Source organism: Sciurus carolinensis, unplaced genomic scaffold (genome assembly GCF_902686445.1).
Source record: "Sciurus carolinensis unplaced genomic scaffold, mSciCar1.2, whole genome shotgun sequence".
NCBI classification, from domain to species: Eukaryota; Metazoa; Chordata; class Mammalia; order Rodentia; family Sciuridae; genus Sciurus; species Sciurus carolinensis.
In genome coordinates this window covers 145,711-162,387 of record NW_025920259.1, presented here as the reverse complement: position 1 = coordinate 162,387, position 16,677 = coordinate 145,711, and the positions used below count along the sequence as shown (strand labels likewise).

Below are 16,677 nucleotides of genomic sequence, written 5' to 3'. Positions count from 1 at the left end.
AAAATAGTGTACTTCCTCTTCATTTCTCTATCACAGTACAAAAATGGGAAGCAGCCACACCCCAACCCACCCCCACTGAGGAAGGGAGATTAAAACTAGAAGCAATACTGTTAACTTCATAAGTGTTATTAAGAAGGTCAGAGTCAGTTTGATCCTTGGGCAAATATACATACTTAACACAGAGAAAAGTCCTAAGCCTGGGTCCATTACTGTACTTCTTAACTGAAGTAATGAACTCTTCTCATAGGTAAATGACAAAGCTCAGATATAATAAGGGTAATGACATGATTCTAAACCACCCCACAACTGGAAAAGTCAACTCCAAGTTTGTGATCTCTAAATAAAAGTAAGGCATTTCACATCCTAGTATAAAAATAGATCTTGTAGCTAACAACTAAGATGGTAATGAAATGTGAGGAGGTATTTAGGTGGAGGTGAACAGTGCATGTTCCACACTAACATACCTGACAGGTATTACCAAGACCCATCTCATTTTCAAGGATGTAGCCATTCTGACAGTGGAAGCATTGGACCAGACAGTTGACTCCCTCCAGTTGATAAGGATGTAGATGAATTCCTAGAAATAAAAAATACAGCAAAACCAGAGATTAGAAACATATGTGGGCTAAGCTCTAAGGCTCTGACTGAAGAACATGGCTTACATTCCCTTAATGTCAAACTTTACTACCCATATCTTTTACTGGGAAGTTCTATGTATAAAAATATTAGCTGATTTCAAATTACTTTATGTGCACACTTGGGTCACCAAACAAAGCCATAAAATAGCTGTCACTGTTATATAATCCACTTGATAGATGAATAACTCAGCTTGGGATTTGTTCTCTAATACACAGATCATGCCATCATTGTCCTTTCCTGGAAATGAAGTGCCCTTGGTAATGATGCAACTTAACAAACAATATATGGATAGTTCACATGCTTGATTAATGGCACTCATCTGAATTTGCCATTTGTGCTGTGTTGTTACTAAAGAAAATAGGAACAATAAAACACCATGACCACGAATGCTCCCTTTCTGTTCCCGAAACCTACCAAAATTAAGGAAACAATGAGAGCAAGCCTGATCTGGAAAGTTCAGATACATATTATTGCAAAGGACACTGAATTTCTTTCATGCACACTGGGACTAGGGAAAGTTAGTGTTATGTGTAAAAATCTACTTTCTTCCATGTACACTGGGTCAGTTGCTCCTTAGAATGCTGGTCATATAAGCAAAGTAATGTTGATGTCACTGCTTCTTCAATCTAACACATAAGACCCCCTGAATGGGGATGAGCAAAGAACTGAGAACACTGGGGAAGGATACATGCCACTCATTTGGCCAGTGCCAATAGGCAAAACACCACATAAAGAGAAGTACTGCTTGGAGAAGCACCTTAAGAGATACAGATGCTCTCAGTCAGTCTGTTGCCATGGAACTCTTCCTGCAACTGCCACTGATCTGCTATAAGCTTTCCCCAATGAATCATGTCTCCCAAGCTGTCTTCAAGCACCTTTTCTGGCATTCCCACAACCTAGCACTACTGGGTTGTCAAGTGAAACATACTAAAGGACAAAATAAAAATAGGACTGTATGCTTCAACATAGAAGCAGAGAGAAGAATGGAAATGTATGAGCATCTATCTATCTATCTATAAATAGTTCAAAAGTAAAATTTTGGAGTGGTAGATAAAGAGTGGTCTTCAAAGAGTTCATGTGTAGGCCCCAAAATCAATGAGTATGTTATTTTATTTGACAAAAAAAGACTCCAGAGACTCAATTAAGTTTCAGGGTCTTGAGATGAGAAGATTGTACTGAATCATCCTGGACTACCCAATCTAATCACATTCACCTTTAGGAAAGGGAAACTTTACCAGTTGTGATTAGGGGGTGACTATAAGAAGCAGACTAGGTAACCCCACCCAAAAGACCCTTGCCATAGTTAAGCTTCTCCTCTTCTCAGATCAACAGGATATGTTGGGGTTTGAAGCTTCCTCTTTCTTGTAAATGCCAGGTTTGCACACAAAAGATGTGACAGAGTTAGTCTACAGGCTAATACAAAAAGATATTATCTCTGTTTTCTTGATAAAAACTTATGAAACCTGGTCTAGGCAATGGATCAGAAAGCAATAGTCATGTAAAACCTCCAAGACCCTCCTCCCACCGGATTTAAAGTTCAAAAACTTTCCAAAATCCTTGTTTAGAGGAAGAATTCTTAGGCAAGATCCACCCTGGACTCTGCAGTCAATGAACCTGCTTCCTGAAAATTCTTCAGGTGTCCATCCTCTTCTGTCCTACATCAACAAAAGGATCCAATATATGCATGTTGCAGGATCTAAAAAAGTAGGACAGAGGTCCTGGCATGTTTTTTTATAATTACCTTTTTTGTTTAGTTTTTTGGAAGAGTGGCCACACCTGATTTGTTGGATCTTCAGAGTTAGGCCTCTGTCCTAGAACTCCAGTAACAGAAATGTTTAGGCTCTTGACTATATCAAGTAAATGTCTGGCCTATAATATTCTAAATAATTTTGCAAGATATTACAATTGGAGAAACTGAGTAAGATTACATAAGACATCTATTATGTTTTTTAAACAGAATGTGAATCTGAAATTACCATAAAAGACATTTAATTAAAAACTATATCCACAAAGAAAACAGTATTTAACACTTGAGACAACTACGAAAAAAAAAAAATCCAAGAAAGTTAGGCAGAAAAGAATTTAATGTAGGGTATTAGGTCACCATAAAATTGTTGGAAGGGCTAGAACAGTAGCCTCCAGGTTTAGCTTCCTGGTACAACTACTGAATAACTACCATAGAACTGGCTCATTAAGGTAGCATCAACCTCCATGATCAGGAATCCAGGAACCAACCTGAAAGAACTGGCACAACCAAAAGTATAGACTATTTCCTCAAATGTTTTACAAAGAACAGGAATTACTTCTGGAATTAGGAAAATAAAAAAAAAATTAACTCACGAAGATTAATTTCCAAAAATATTAATTTATTTTGGCAAATAGGAATTACAAGTTACAATATTCAATAATTATGCCTTGGGCTACTTCTACTTTCTGTTTCTTTCCCTACACTATCAGTTTATAAACAACAGTTGATAAATACCCCCACTAATTTTCCTACATTCTTCTGCTTTTACTCATTCTATCTCATCCTCTCCATCTTTAAATCTCTTGTCTACTCATTTTCACTAACTCATATCCACATGTAGGTTTCTCTGTAGTTGGATATCAACATGCATACACTGTTGATAGGCAAGAACTTAGGTATTTACACTTTAGTCAAGATACACTGAACATAAAAAGGCCAGTCCAAAAATTCGTACTTAGATTGAATAAACACTCTGCCAGACTCCTACTTTTCTGACATGCACCTTCTCCATATATCTACATCCATCACTCTTCTAAACAGAACACAACTGCAACTTTGGTTTCCTTTGGAAAACAACAAAACCTCACAATCCTGTGGTATTTAGTACATAAATATGAGCTGAATGAACACTTGCTTTCATACTTTGAAAAGCACTGTTTACTAATCTAGAAACTTGGTGGTCAGGGCCCATCTTGGCTTTGTTGTCTCCTGTACCCAAAACCCAATAGCATGCTCTCACTAGCATTTCAATAAAATGATGAGTAAATGGCTATATTATTATTGAGCACAATTCTGTCACTCCACTGAGGCACCACCATGTTCCAGGTCTGATATATAAGGACAAAGAGGTTGGGAGAGGCTGGATAGAGGGTGGGTGCTGCAGGTAGCTCCCTGCACTGTCCAGGCTTAGAAGACTAAGGAGAGCAGGTGGACCTGAAATCAGCAACACATGCAGTAAGTAGCCTACAAACTTTTGCTTGTTTGCATTCGTCAAAATACAGCTTTGATGGTGATTAACCAGTGGCAAATCATCAACTGCACCTGCACAGTCAACGGAGAAGAAATCAAAAGTGGGACATGTGTTATCAGAGTTTTACTAAGCAACTACACAGACCAGGACTCCAAAACACTGGAAACTAAAGGGCAATCACACAGCCTGGGGCGCCAGGATGCAGTCTCTGTTCTGAAACCTATGCTTCCCGTGTACCTTTGCAAGTTTCCCCTCCCACCGGCCTGACCACTTGGATGGGGCCTAGGCCCAGTTCCATCCCCCATGCATGCAGCTTGGGCTTGGCACCTTCTGCATCCACCCACCACTGGCCCTGGGGCTGCAGAAAAGCTGCCCCCAAGGCCCCACCAGCAAAAGGCCAGTGCCCAGGAGTAGGTGGGTCTGAGCGGTCGTTCATCTTAAATCCTGCTCCTCCACCCACGTCTGAGCCGCCTTGAGTTTGCCCTTCGCCTGTGGGGCTAGTAAGAAGCCAGCACGTCACCCTCCATCTGACTGCCAGAGGCTCTGTCCACAGGCCCTGCATACTTGGTCTTTCCAGTGCATCAGGGAGGACCTGCCAGCGCTGCGCAGCCACCAGGGGGCACACGCTGATGATGCCTCAGAGCTGAAGCTGCGAGTCAGCCTCAAGTTTAGTCTGGGAATTTTGGGGTAGAGTGCTGGAATGGCTACTAGGTTCTCAGGAGCGTGCTCAATTCTGTTGAATCTAGTGATAAATTGGTTTAGATCCTGAAATCTCCTGACCTGTTCCTTGTTAGCTGTAGGCCAGGTGAAAGCCTATGAATGTAGTGAATTGAAATCACCAAAGATGTTTTGCCACCAAGGATGTTTCAAGAAAACCTTTGGGAGATTAACCAATGTGTTAACTTCAGGGTGACTCAACATCAGTCTTGAGTGATTTTATGATGAAGCATACCACTAATACAAATATTATGATAATAACAAAATAGCTGCATTTATTTATGTAGTTCTAGGTGCCACCCTAAGGAGTTTTCACATATTTTCTCATTTAATACTCACAACAACCTATAAATAGGTCCTATTTACTATGACTTTGAATGGTAATTGGCAAAATGGGGACCACAAACTGTATTATTTTCTTGTTTTATTGTTTGTTCTATTTAGTTATACATGACAGCAGAATGCATTTTGATTCTTTGTTCCAAATGGAGTACAACTTTTCATTGCTCTGTTTCTATACCATGTAGATTCACACCTTTCATGTAATCATACATGTACATAGGGTAATGATTTGTCTCATTCCATCATCTTTCCTTCCTCCTGCCCCCTCCATCCCCCCAGTTCCCTCTACACAATCCAAAGTTCATCCATTTTCCTACCCTCCCCCATGTATCAACACCCACTTCTCAGAGAAAACATTTGACTTTTGGTTTCTTGGTATTGACATCTCATTTAGCATGATATTCTTCAACTTCATTTATTTACCTACAAATGCCATAATTTTATTCATCTTTTTGACTGAATAATATTCCATTGTGTATATATACCACAATTTCTTTATTCACTTATCTATTGATGGGCATCGAGGTTGGTTCCACAATCTAGCTATTGTGAATTGAATTGCTATAAACATTGTGAAGGTTGTGTCATTGTAGTACACTGATTTTTACGACCTTTGGTATAGTCAAGGAGTGGGATAACTGGGTTAAATGGTGGTTCCATTCCAAGTTTTTGAAGGAATCTCTATACTGCTTTCCAGAGTGGCTACACAAATTTTCAAACCCACCAGCAATGTATGAATGTACCTTTTTCCCCACATTCTCACCAACATATGTTCTTGCTTGTATTCTTGATAATTGCCATTCTGATTGGAGTGAGATGAATCTTTAAGTAGTTTTGATTTGCATTTCTCTAATTGCTAGAGATTTGAACTTTTTTTATGTATTTGCTGATTGATTGTTTATCTTCTTCTGTAAAGTATCTGCTCAATTCCTTAGCCCATTTATTGATTGAGTTATTTTGTTTTTAGTGTTAAATTTTTGAGTTTCTTATAAATTCTGGAGATTAGTGATCTATCTGAAGTGTGTATGGTAAAGATTTTCTGTCACTCTGTAGACTCTCTCTTCACATTATTGATTGTTTACTTTGCTGAGAAAAAGCTGTTTAGTTTGAATTCATCCCATTTACTGATTCTTGTTTTTATTTCTTGTACTTTGGGAGTATTGTTAAGAAAGTCTGGTCCCAAGTTAATATGATGAAGATTTGGACCTACTTACAGAAACTGTATTATTTTCTAACTGTCATGATAAGAATATTATTTCCATGTAAATTAATCTTGGTGCATCCATTTTAGAAGTGCACCCTCCTTCAATAAATTCATTGTTATCTACAAAGGAGTTCAATTTAGGTTTTTTCATAAAAAATCCAACAAAGTACAGTTTTATGAAGGTAATTTTGTGTCTTGAGACTCAGTGAATGCTGATCGAGCCACCTTGTTTATGTGCCAAGCACTCCTTATGATACTAGTGATAGAGACTACTAATCTCATGGAGCATATATTTGAAAAGGAAAAAAAAAAAACAATAAATAAAAATCCAGTAGTAATCAATGCTAATATCAATGCTGAGACAGAAAAGTTGTGTCACAGCATAGGGACACAATGATTTTGTGCAGCACCATTTCTATTACCCAAGTTCTACACCAGAGGTCTATCTCTGGGCATCCTAACACATCTGAAATGCCCCAAAAACCAAATGGAGAAAATAATGGGGAAAAGAAAGAAAGAAACTTTAATCAGTGTAGCTGTATTGGAAAGACAAGTGATGTCAAATATCCTGTCTTTCACGTTTGATGTGAGCTTTGGCTTAAATAGAGAAAGAACTGGGGCCAGAGACAAGAGGTATATTTAATAAGCAGGTGTGGTCAAACTGTAGTGTGGTTTATCATTTTCTTCAGTTATGATCACACCAAGTCGTACTGGTTTTGAGGAAATTGCAGCAGTTCCAGGGGCAATTTCCTCTTGCTTCATGGATTATTTATCTATTAGATCAATGATCCTGGAATGGGGGAGAATTTAGTTCCCATGGGACTATACTGCTCCTGCTGAGGGAGGGCAATCTCTTCATGGTTGATCTGCCTGCAAGACTTACTGTGGAAAATGCAGGGTAATGACTGAAGACTTCTAGGCACTATTCCAGGGCTCTGGAACAGGACAAAGTAAAAGCAAGCAGTTTGTGGAAAATGCCTCAGTTGTTCTGACCTTGATGTCTTCAGCCTTGAATGAAGCACATTATCAACTTTAGATGAACACTTCTTAAATAATTAATATGCTTATGCTTATATAAACTAGTATAACCATTATGAAAATGGTATGGGGTTCCACAAAACAACTAGAAGTAGAACTATTACATAATCCAGCATTGAGCAGGAATCCGACCCAAAATTTAATAAGTTAAAAAAAAGAGAAATACTAAATGAAGTCAGAGATGCCAAACTTTATCCTGCTTTTAGTTAACCATTGTGCATCAGCAAGTCCAAGTGTAGAGACAGGGCTTTTTAGCAAAGGTATTCTAAGTCCCTGTTTTACTCCCCTATTTGAGTGTTTTTTCAAAACCTTATGATTTATATCCTTTGGTGGCTTCTCTGGAAGATCCTGTTCTATGATACTGCTACTGAGTGTTTTTTGCTTCCTGTTCTCTGTGTGACTTATTTCCTCCCATCCAGATTCTCATGCACTAAATTCATCTGCTAAAGTACTGATATCAACCACCTGCCACTTAGACAAAAGGATGCTGATTATTTTTAACTTTAACATTTCAGAGATGCATTTCTAGTTATAAATTAAATAGACCATTGATATAATGAGTCTGGCATTTAAAATATAGTTGACAAAGGCTAGCTGAGAGATTCCAGGTGTGCAAGTTATGTAAAATATTTAAAAGTTTTACTCTGAATGCTGTATGAAATGAGCCTATAGGGGAGAAACAGAGACTTCAGATCAGAGACTATTGCAAATCTGGGCAAAAGATGATAATTTGGGGTCCGGCATGGTAATAATGGTGTGGTGAGTAGATATATTAAACAGGTAATGCCTAGAAGATTCACAAATTGAGAATTGGAGAGAAATAGGATTATAAAAGATGATTTCAAGTATTTGGCATTAGCATGTGGTAGAATGGAGTTGCCATATGGAAGGAGGAAGACAGAACGAAGAGTTTGGGGAACTTCACAAGTTCATTTTTGTGCTGGCAGATATGCAGACACAGGCGAACTCTCATACATTGCTGGTGGGAATGTAAATTAGTACAGCCATTATGAAAAACACTATGGGACTCCTCAAAAAAAAAAGAAACAACAAAAAGTAGAGCTACCATATGATCCAGCAACTATATTACTGAGTGTATATTCAAAGGAAATAAAATCAGTATGTCAAAGAGATATCACTTCTATGTTTATTGCAGCACTATTCATAATAACCAAGATATGGAATCAACCTAGGTGCCCCTTTTTGGATGAATGAATAAAGAAAATGTGGCATATATATACAGTGGAATATTTGTCAGCCAAAAAAGGATGAAATTCTACCATTTAGAGCAACATGAATGAGCCTGTGTGACATTAAGTAAAATAAGTCATACACAAAAAAACACTGCATATTTTCACTTAAATGTGGAAGCTGAAAAAGTTGATTTCATAGAATTGGAGAGTATAATAATGATTACCAGAGTCTAGGAAGAGTGAGAAAAACAGGGGAATGGAGAAAGAATGGTTAATGGTCACAGAGGTGCAGCTGTATAGGAGGAACAACTTCTAATGCTCTCTAGCACAATGGGGTTCTTATAGTTGATGATAATTGAATATTTCAAAATAGTATAGAGGATAGCAAATGTTTCTAACACAATATAATGATTAATTTTTGAGGTGATCAATAAATCAATTATCCTGATCTGATTATTTCACCTTATATACACATAGCAAAATGTCACTGTATCCCATAAATATGTACAATGATTATGTCCTTTAAAGTTTGTAAAATACATGTATCAAAAACTTTTTTTCCAAAGGAATTCATGTTGAGAAAAAAACAATTCAATTTTGGGCAGAGCATAATGAGACAGTAATACAGATCCAAGTACAGGTTTTGAATAGTTAACTGGATAGACAATTCTAGAGTTCAAGGGAAAGGGTTAGAACTGAGCACAAATAAGAAAATCATAATTTTAGGATGGAGCTTAAGTTCTAGTATCCCCAAGACAATGACTGCAACTATAAAAAAAAATACTAATCCTTGGTTAACTAATATTTAGAAATTGAGAAGAGGAAACAGCAGAAGAGACTAGGAACAGCCAGTGAAATAGTATGAGAACTAAGAATATAGTATCCCTAAGAACAAATGAATAAGGGTTTCAAGAGTGATGGTCTGAATCAAATGCAGTTAAGATGTGGAGTAAATGTAGGATAGAAAATAAGTACTAAATTGAACAGCATTATGGTTTTTAATGGTCTTGGAAAGAGGTCCAGTGCCTGACTGGAGTGATTAAATAAAGAGAATGAGAGGAAAGAAGGTGGAGACAGACCTTCTCACCCCTTTTGAAGAGTTTTGGTATAAAAGAAAGCAGAAAAAGGCAGCAGCAACTACCAAGTCAAGGGAAGTTTATTTTGTTTTAAGATGGTGATGTTAGAGCATATTGAATACTGATGGGAATAATCCAGTGGAGATAAAATTTAGTGATACCAGGATAATGTTCTTGAGGGAGAGGAGGTGGGATCTAATGCACAATTAGAGGGATTGGCCTAGACAATAGAAGGCACAGTATGAAAACAAATTTGCTGGTGAGAGCACCTGATCTCTGACTCTACTGTCTAAAAGAAATAAGAATGGCATCTGGTGAGCTTGTGTGAGAGGGTTGTTGGGTGTTTGAGGACAGAAAGTTGTGAAATAGTTGTCTAAGGAAGTAGAGAGTGAATGGACAGAAGGAATATGGTACCATTGCCAAGGAGCAGTGAGGGCCACTTGAAGTTGATGGTCAGGAGACCAGGCAGCATGGTGTGTGTTGGCTGCAGGTGGGCAGGAGTTAGAGAATTGAGTCTTACCAGGGTTGGATATTTGCCAGATAGATGCAACAGAGTGATAATAATGTTGGTCATATCCCAATATCTAGAATACAGGTGAACACAATAGATAAGGTCCCTGTACTTGTGGACTTCAGGTTCTAGTGATGAATATATATAAAAAGAAAAGAAAGTACAAATAAATTATCAGGTAGAATTGTGCTAAGAAGGTAATGATATTGAGAATAGGGCTTGGTAGCAGCTGAGTAGAATGGGTTGAAGAGGATAGCATTAGAAAGATGATATTGAAATTAAGGTCTGAATGATGGGAAGCCAGCATTGCAAAAAAAGAGAAAGAAAGTATAGATCAAAGGGATCACAAAGGCAAAGTCATTGAGATAAGATTTGTAAGGGATAATAAATATATTTAAAAATTGGTGTCCGAGCTGGGTGCAATGGAGCACATCGGTAATCCCAGCCACTTTGGAGACTGAGATAGGAGAATGGCAAGTTCAGGGTAACCCTGGGCAATTTAGTGAGTCTGTCTTAAAACAAAAACAACTATAAAATAAAGTAAAAGGTATGTAAATTAAAAAGCTATGTAGATCAATGGTAGAACAATTACTTAGCATATGTGGGACCCTGTGTTCAATCTCTACTGATAAAAGAAAAAAAATAGTAAAGATGCACTTGAAGGGATTTGGGCATTGATAAACACATGGTTAAAGGTGACAGAAACAGATTCCAGGGAGACTCCCACAGGTGTCTACCCTGGGATATATATGTTTTGCCACCACTGAGGGATTATAAGACATAATAGCTGGTTTTAGTGAGGAAAGATAATAAATTCACCTTTAGGATGTACTGGATTTGTACCTAGAACAGTGTTGCCCATAGGTAGAACTGAAAAAGTATTGTTAAATGCTTGAGTGAGGGGCTGTCGCTGGCTCTTTGCGGTACCAAATCCGCAGGTATTTGTCACCGCCTGCAGCAACAATTTGCGTGGGTATAGAGGAAATTAGGTTTACTTGCTTTGAGAGGAGAGAGAGGGAGAGGCTTTGTTTATCAGAGAGAAAGAGAGACTTTGCTTAAGAGAGAGAAAGACTACACTTTCAGAGATCCATGTCTTCTTAGTTTTGCTGCTTCTGCTTAAAGGTGCGTCCTGCATCCTGTGAACTAAGGATACGTCTATCTGAGGTGCTTCTTGGTGATGTGTCCGCATACTGCAATCTGCCTGTCATCTAGAGGTGTGTTCTTAAGTTTTCCGCTCTGCTATCAATCTTCCACCACTGCCCCTACTTGCTGTTTCTATCTGCTTGCCGTTTCTTCTTTTTCCTTTCTGTTAATGGCTTCTCTGCTTCTTTCTGCTGTCTGCTGCTCTTACTGTCGCTCCTTACTCTCACTCCTTACTCCCGCGCCCCTGCCCACCGCCCACTTATATTCCCTCCAGGAGGTGGAGGGTGGGGCCAAACCAGTTGTGTCAGGTGAGGAGTGGGCTGCCTCATCACAGCAAGGGTCAAAATGAGCAGGCCCCAAAAGGCGCGCCCGGGAATACCTGTGCACGCGCTGTGTGCATGGACTTAACTGAATATGGTCAGTGATAAATCACCCGAGTGCGCTTATGCTAATTAACCTCCTCACTGCCTATGTGATCAGGCGCCGTTCTGGCTGGCACAGCCCCCAACAAGGGGCCTTTGGAGCAGCTCAAAAATATAGGACCTATGATTTTTAGAATCTTGAGGAAAAGAGAATATTTAACAAATGGGCAAACCAAAGCACAGAAAGTATAGAAAACCTGTTCAATATTTTCTAGTGAGTCCATATTAACTGCCAGTATGAAGTCTAGGTAAATTCCTTTTTCATTCATTGCTCAGGTTATATAATCATAATGCTTGTATTTATTCTGTTTTATTCCTCCACAAAAGGGAATGCCCTCTGACAACAAACCAGTAACAATAAGAATAACCAAATCATGCCTTTGATAGATCTTATCATCAACCCCAACCAAAACAAGAATGATTAAAGCACAGGTTAGGGAACAGGTTATATTTGCTGTCCACTATGTCCTTGGTCTACTGGGTTAAAATAGGATACTAGTTGGCAGAATCTAGTGAGTCAGATATGGAACTTCAGTAAAAGATGTGACCATAGGGGAAAATGTTTCAGACATCTTCTTGCATTCATGAACTTGGACTTTTGGGCTAATGTTAGAATTAGGTCAGTGCCCTACACTGAGTTGAAAGCAATTTGTGTTTTCTTTCTCCAAAGCAACAAAAACTACACTTGACTTTGATGTAACTATATATCTTAGGTGTCAGATTTATATAATAAATGTAGAACCCAGAGTGCCCAAGAGCCTGAGAAGATATACCAACAAGACTGTGCATTTAAGTATAGCAGGAAGTGCTTTACAGAACTCTTGTCCAGTCATCTCTGAGAATTGTCACTCCCTTTCAATACCAAAGGTAAAGGCACACACTAAAAAGTTATCAAAAATTTATTGAGAGCACAGGTCACAGATTGTAGATAGCTTTGCACTGAAACTTGTCTGTGTGTCTTTTGTTTGACAGAGCAGTTCTTGTTGTCCTATTTCATTTGTTTAAAGTACTGGAATTGAACCCAAGGTTTTATGTGTGTTAAGCAAGCACTCTCCTACTGAGTTATATCCCCATTCCTCTTTATTTTATTTTATTTGGGGCATGGGTAGTCTGGCTAAGTTGCCAAGGCTGGCCTCAAACGGTGATCTTCCTGTATTAGCCTCCTGAGTAGTTATGATGGCAGTCGTGTGCCATGTGCCCAGCTTTTTTGTTTGTTTGTTCTAATTTAATACTTTTTAAAAATTGGTTACAAGCAATTTCACTCTTTTTGGTCCAACAGGAAAATGTTTATGCAATTTACCTAGCCAGTCCCTGAAGACTTTGAGTGTACTACTGCTGGAGTTTAACATTTCTGACAGATTTTCATGTAATGAGCAGATTATCTCAGCAGTAAAATTGCAAAAAGTCAAATGTTCCTCCTGATTCAGCCTATACTGAAATCCTAAGAACACTCTGTGACCTTCCTCTTCCTCTAGGTTGATAAGAACCCAAAGCCATCTTATATCGTAACTTCACAATGTCTTGATCTTAGTTTTGAAAAATGAACATACCTGTTGCACATATATCTGTATTCCTGAAATATAGTTGTAACATTTAGCCAAGGAAATTTCCCATTTTGATACCCCAAAATGCTCAAAAATGGCATGTAAAATAATCTTCAACCTTGAGGACTAAAATAATCTGAGAGTGCTTCCAAAGGCCCATGATGCATAGTAATTCATAGTGAGGACAATAGTAGTTGTGCTATAACACTGTTGAGAACATTAAATAGACCACTTTTTTTTTCTTTTTTTTTATTGTAAACAAATGGGATACATGTTGTTTCTCTGTCTGTACATGGCGTAAAGGCATACCATTTGTGTAATCATAAATTTACATAGGGTAATGTTTGATTCATTCTGCCATTTTTCCCTTCCCCCCTCCCCTCCCACCCCTCCCCTCTATCTATACAGTCCTTCCTTCCTCCATTACTGCCCCCCTCCCTAAACCCAACTCCAACCCCAACACTAAACCGTCCCACCCCCCATTATGTGTCATCATTCACTTATTAGCGATAACATTCTTCCTTTGTTTTTTTGAGATTGGCTTATCTCACTTAGCATGATATTCTCCAGTTTCATCTATTTGCCTGCAAATGCCATAATTTTATCATTCTTTATGGCTGAGTAATATTCCATTGTATATATATACCACAGTTTCTTTATCCATTCATCAATTGAAGGACATCTAGGTTGATTCCACAGTCTGGCTATTGTGAACTGAGCAGCTATGAACATTGATGTGGCTGTATCTCTGTAATATGCTGATTTTAAGTCCTTTGGGTATAGGCCAAGGAGTGGGATAGCTGGGTCAAATGGTGGTTCCATTCCAAGTTTTCTAAGGAACCTCCACACTGCTTTCCAGAGTGGCTGCACTAGCTTGCAGCCCCACCAGCAATGTAAGAGTGTACCTTTCTCCCCACATCATCGCCCACACCTGTTGTTGCTTGTATTCTTGATAATCACCATTCTAATTGGGGTGAGATGGAATCTTAGGGTGGTTTTGATTTGCATTTCTCTTATTACTAGAGATGTTGAACATTTTTCCATATGTTTGTTGATTGCTTGTATATCTTCTTCTGTGAAGTGTCTATTCATTTCTTTAGCCCATTTGTCAATTGGATTATTTACATTCTTGGTGTAGAGTTTTTGAGTTCTTTATAGATTCTGGAGATTATTGCTGTATCTGAAGTATGATTGGTAAAGATTTTCTCCCACTCTGTAGGCTCTTTCTATGCATTGCTGATAGTTTCCTTTGCTGAGAGAAAGCTTTTTAGTTTGAATCTATCCCAGTTATTAATTCTTGCTTTTATTTCTTGTGCTATGGGAGTCCTGTTGAGGAAGTCTGGTCCTAAGCTGACATGTTGAAGCTCTGGACCTACTTTTTCTTCTATAAGATGCAAGGTCTCTGGTCTGATTCCGAGATCCTTAATCCATTTTGAGTTTAGTTTCGTGCATGGTGAGAGATATGGGTTTAGTTTCATTCTGTTGCATATGGATTTCCAATTCTCCCAGCACCATTTGTTGAAGAGGCTATCTTTTCTCCATTGCATATTTTTGGACCATTTGTCTAGTATGAGAAAATTGTATTTATTTGGGTTTGTGTCCGTGTCCTCTATTCTATACCATTGATCCACCTTTCTATTTTGGTACCAATACCATGACGTTTTTGTTACTATTGCTTTGTAGTAGAGTTGAAGATCTGGTATTGCGATACCCCCTGCTTCACCCTTTCTGCCAAGGATTGCTTTAGCTATTCTGGGTTTTTTATTCTTCCAGATGAATTTCATAATTTCTTGCTCTATTTCTGTAAGGTACATCATTGGGATTTTAATTGGAATTGCATTGAATCTGTATAGCACTTTTGGTAGTATGACCATTTTGACAATATTAATTCTTCTTATCCAAGAACATGGGAGATCTTTCCATCTTCTAAGGTTTTCTTTAATTTCTTTCTTTAGTGTTCTGTAGTTCTCATTGTAGAGGTCTTCACCTCTCTTGTGAGATTGATTCCCAAATACTTTATTTTTTTTGAAGCTATTGTGAATGGGGTAGTTTTCCTAATTTCTCTTTCTGAAGATTCATCACTTCTGTATAAAAATGCCTTAGATTTATGTGCATTGATCTTATATCCCGCTACTTTACTGAATTCACTCATGAGATCTAAAAGTTTTCTGGTGGAATTTCCTGGTTCCTCTAAGTATACAATCATATGATCAGCAAATAGGGATAGTTTGACTTCTTCTTTTCCTATTCGTATCCTTTTAATTTCTTTGGTCTATCTATTTGCTCTGGCTAGAGTTTCAAGGACGATATTGAATAGAAGTGGTGAAAGAGGGCATCCCTGCCTTGTTCCAGTTTTTAGAGGGAATGCTTTCAGTTTTTCACCATTTAGAATGATATTAGCCATCGGTTTAGCATAGATGGCCTTTACACTGTTAAGGAATGTTCCCACTATCCCTATTTTTTCTAGTGTTTTGAGCATGAAGGGGTGCTGTGTTTTATCAAATGCTTTTTCTACATCTATCGAAATAATCATGTGATTCCTGACTTTAAGTCTACTGATTGGTGAATTACATTTATTCATTTCCTGATGTTGAACCAACCTTGCATCCCTGGGATGAAACCCACTTGATCATGGTGCACTATCTTTTTAATATGTTTTTGTATGCGATTTGCTAAACTTTTGTTGAGAATTTTTGCGTCGATGTTCATTAAGGATATTGGTCTGAAATTTTATTTCCTCGATGTGTCTCTGTCTGGTTTAGGAATCAGGGTAATATTGGCTTCATAGAATGAGTTTGGGAGAGTTCCCTCCTCTTCTATTTTATTGAATACTTTAAGAAGTATTGGAATGAGCTCTTCTTTAAAAGTTTTGTAGAACTCGGCTGAGAACCCATCTGGTCCTGGACTTTTCTTTGTTGGAAGGCTTTTGATGACTTCTTCTATTTCATTACTTGAAATTGGTCTGTTTAAATTGTGTATGTCCTCCTCGTTCAGTTTAGGCAATTCATATGTCTCTAGAAACCTGTTGATGTCTTCGAAATTTTCTATTTTGTTGGAGTATAGATTTTCAAAATAGCTTCTAATTATGTTTTGTATTTCAGTCGTGTCTGTTGTGATATTTCCTTGTTCATTCCGAATTTTAGTGATTTGGGTTTTCTCTCATCTTCTCTTTGTTAGTGTGGCTAAAGGTTTATCAATTTTGTTTATTTTTTCGAAGAACCAACTATTTATTTTGTCAATTTTTTGTATTGTTTCTTTCGTTTCAATTTTGTTGCTTTCAGCTCTCAGTTTAACTATTTCCTGTCTTCGACTACTTTTGGTGTTGGTCTGTTCTTCTTTTTCTAGGGCTTTGAGCTGTAGTGTTAGGTCATTTAATTTTTGAGTTTTACTTCTTTTATTAAATGCACTCCATGAAATAAATCTTCCTCTAAATACTGCTTTCATAGTGTCCCAGAGATTTTGATATGATGTTTCTTTGTTCTCGTTTACCTCTAAGAATTTTTTAATTTCCTTCCTAATATCTTCTGTTATCCATTCATCATATAGTAGCATATTGTTTAATCTCCAGGTGTTGGAGTAGTTTCTATTTTTTACTCTTTCATTAATTTGTAACTTCAATCAATTATGATC

At 37.9% G+C, this 16,677-nt stretch overlaps 1 pseudogene; it reads right to left on the bottom strand.

The window, feature by feature from the left end:
• Positions 1 to 569, bottom strand: part of LOC124975360 (chromodomain-helicase-DNA-binding protein 1-like) — a 61,742-nt pseudogene extending 61,173 nt beyond the window's left edge.
• Positions 570 to 16,677: the final 16,108 nt, after the last annotated feature.